The sequence below is a fragment of the Dermacentor albipictus genome, chromosome 1 (genome assembly GCF_038994185.2).
Source record: "Dermacentor albipictus isolate Rhodes 1998 colony chromosome 1, USDA_Dalb.pri_finalv2, whole genome shotgun sequence".
NCBI lineage: Eukaryota > Metazoa > Arthropoda > Arachnida > Ixodida > Ixodidae > Dermacentor > Dermacentor albipictus.
Window position 1 is genome coordinate 126,769,551 of NC_091821.1, and position 3,847 is coordinate 126,773,397.

Genomic DNA, 3,847 nt, shown 5'->3' on the forward strand with positions numbered 1-3,847 from the left:
AATAGTAATGTTGGCCACAATTTTTGGCACATATGAGTATATTCTTTTATGAAAAAATACATATTTCACTTGTATTGACAGTGCGTAGCGTTCAACAAATCGTTTGCAGCATCTTTGGCAATGGCAATGCAGTTATTATTCGTGTATTTGATCCCTAGGCAAATTGTTTAAGAGGAAGCTTTAGCTCGGGCCCACCTGCGACGCGGCCTATTGAGATACATGTAAAACGCAGAAACGGTTTTCTGAGATAACTCCTGAATCGGTTTTAATGAAATTTGTTGCATTTGAGAGAGTATGTTAAATTCTAGTGTCTGTTGGAAGTGGAATTTCGATTTACGGCCTGAACTTTGTTTAAAATATTTTGAAAAATTCGAAAGTTTGAGAAAAATGGAAGCACGATGTTAAAATATTAATAGTTCTGTATCGAGAATAGATATCGCGGTTCTGTAAACGGCATCCATTACACCATCCAAAGCGGAGAAATTCGATATGTCAATTTGTATCTTACGTTAATTGGTTATGTTATGTACATAGGTTCTGCAAAAGCCGTATTTCCATAACGGTTAATTTTTTGAGACATGTGTAACATATCAATTTTGTCCACTGTAGATGTACTATTATGTGCAATTCACAGAATTGTGATATCAATTATCATTGCTGATTTACGTAGTTGTAAACAATATTGTATCGTTTTCTGAAAATTTTCGATTTTTGCCAATTCCTAATAAAATATTGATGACCTAAATCGAAAATTCGAAACAAATAGTCATTAGAATGTAGGTTTTTCTTTTAAATGCAACAAACCTCGTCAAATTTGGTGCAATGGTTGCCGAGAAAAACGAATTCTCCTTCTACATGTATTTAGATATGCGCATCCGACCTAATCTTTCCTCTTAAGGAGGGGGTCCACCTGCAACGTGAGTCCCCCCCGAACGAAATTTCTGGCTACGCCACTGCCCACCAACGATCTTACGGGAATGAAGAAGCGTACGGCTATTAATGAGTGTCTTTTATGGTGGATCCACATGACGGACAACTCCGCGACAATCCGTTCCGCCGACGCTAATTCCGCCACCCGTCCGGCTGTGAAGCGCATCTAGACGACGGACGGAGTCAGCAGACGACCGCGCCAGAATAATAAAGATGGCGGCACCGCCCGAAGTGACGGCCGTCCACCTCGAACATTTCAAGTCATCGTGGTCCACTGTGTGTCCCGTAACTTTCAAACTGAGGCTTGTATTTGGTTTAAATGTGTGTCCAGAAGCTTCGACAGCAATTTATTCGTGATGAGTTGGCACCGTTTCCGAAAGCCATACTCAGATTATCGGCGCTAAGGCTTAAGAGTGGCCGTATTGGCTGAACATGGCCTCAAAGATGTTGCGGTGGCGTAGAATCGATTCACGACTTTGCAACACAATAAATAATACAAAACAAAGCGAAGTTATATTCATGAATTTCAGTAAAGCATTCGACAACGTAACCAACAGCAAATAAAAATTACAAATTAAGTTTGTTACTCACAAACAATGAGCTATTAAAATAGATAGAAGCATACCTAAGCAACAGGTCCCAATAAGTTAGGATAACTGCGACACATTAGTTGTTGCTTGTGGCGTTCTCCAGAGATTCGTGCTGGGTCCTCTGTTATTCTTCCTTTATATACATGACACTGGCAGTAATGTATCTGTCAAAATTAAGCTTTATGCGGATGACTGTATATTATATGTTAAAATTGCCTCATCCGAAGAACAAATCATGCTAAATAGCAAATTTGGCAAAATAGTTGGCTAGCGGCATCAATGGCAAATGTCTGTTAACTATGAAAACACCGCCTGTATGAGAATAACACTAAAGGAAAAGCCCATTCTCTTCCCATATTTTCCCCGCAACACTTATAACTCGGAAGTATCTCACTATAAATATATCTGCCATACAAATATATCACAATATTTCCTGCTGAAAACACACTGACACTGTAATGACTAATTGTCTTCGCGAATTGCTCACCCTCAGAACGTGGTTAAAATACTTGGCACCAGCTGTGCGCCTCCGGACATCAAAAACAATAGTTCGTCCTACTCTAGGATATGCATCAATCATTTGGGACCCCCACAGAAAAATAAATGTAGAAAATTAAAAATAATTTTAAAAAATGTGTGCCGAATTATTTACCGATCTAGGGGGGGGGGGGGTTATGCGGAAGGTGTGAAGGGCTCAAATTTCTATAACAGATCTCCTTAATCAGTGTGGCTTCTCTGCGTTTAGAGAACAAAATCGTGCTTGCCGATTAAAATGCTTTTTTTTTCACCTAATGAATGGCCACTATTATACTGGTACCTCGCACATCTTAACACCCTTAACTGGTTATGATACTCGTCATAAACACCCAGGGAAACCGTTAACACCGCATAGCAACTGCTTCAAATGGTGTTATCTTACAAGGACAATAGTTGATTGGAATAAACTTCCTGATGAAGTCATTAGACTAAATTCTTAATGCAGTTTTCAGGCGCACAATTAATCTTGGCTTGACAGTTGGCCAGTGCCGTCAGCGCCTTCGCAGACGGAGGGGCAGTATGGAAACGCTGGCAAGACGAGCCGCATCGGAACCAGCTGCGGAAGAAGACGACGACGACGAAGGAGGCAGCAGTGGCACGAGCGCGCGCTCACGCGGTTGCGCCGAGGAACGGCGACGCTCGGCACAGGATTGGCCAACTAGGACGCTGCGTTCCGAGCGTGAGATAGCCTGTGGAGAAGTAGACTGTGTGATCGCCATGCCGAAAGCCCGCGATCTACAAAGTCCTTCTTTCGTGAAAGTGCTGCCTATGTAAGAAGTGTGTACGCCGCGCAGGAATCTCCACCAGACTGGATGCACTTGTTGGACGCATGTGTGTGTTTGTCCGAGTTTTAAGTGTGTAGTTGTGTCAACATCGTAATACACTTTAAGTTTTGTTTTCCATGTAATAAAGAAAAAAAAAGAGCCGCCGTAGCCCAATGGACAAGGCATCGGTATTCTAAACCGAGGATTGCGGGTTCGAGTCCCGCCGGCGTTGCACTTATTTTGCGTTCGTGTTTCTCGTTTTTTTTTCGTAAATCATCATCTGCGCCACTTAAAATGTTCAGTGAAGCAAAGCACAAATGAGAGTGGATGCCGTCTCTTACTTTTGCTACAGCCGAAATGTTGATAAAGTCTTGAACATAGCTTCTTCGGTTCTTATTAGCTGTTGTTTGTGCAGGAAGTATCAGATTTTAAAGCTCATTTTTGTACACAATTTTTGTCATATGCGTCGCCATGCATATTGTTGAGAGTGGCAAACTCTGCAGCATTAGTATTTTTATGAGACAACGCAGTCAATGATTGATCTGTCTTGTAAAGAAACTTCAATATAGTTCGCCTTAGGGGAGCTAGTTTTGTTCACGTCAAATATAGATGAGGATTCCCGCTTGTTCGAAGCTCACAACCAGTCATCTTTTTATTCTTGTTGTTATCGTGTACCTGAGTATTTCTGGCCAATATCCAAAGTTGGCGACTGACGATTATTCGCCTGTTAATTTGGGTGTATAAACTAGGGAAATATTAATTTTAACATTGCAACTTTACAAATTACATTTTTCTGAAAGGGAAAATTCAATTGCGCAACATTACGCAGGCATATAATTTTCTTCTTCTTTTTGTCTGAATACATGTTCGATGTGCACCCGAAAAGAAACGAGATGAGGCCTGTCGGGAAATCGCTGTGGAAGTTCTTTGCAAAAAATACCCCTCAAATTCACCGCAATATATACTTAGGCTGCAGACGAATGCGCTGCTCGTAAATACTTTTTTGTTAGCCTTTTGTAGTTTTTT

The 3,847-nt window shown here is 41.1% G+C and overlaps 1 non-coding gene across 1 annotated transcript; it reads left to right on the plus strand.

Annotated features, from left to right (window-relative positions):
- The first annotated feature begins 2,980 nt into the window (after positions 1-2,980).
- Positions 2,981-3,055, plus strand: TRNAR-UCU (transfer RNA arginine (anticodon UCU)). The gene has a single exon. It is a non-coding gene; the product is annotated as a tRNA-Arg (tRNA).
- Positions 3,056-3,847: the final 792 nt, after the last annotated feature.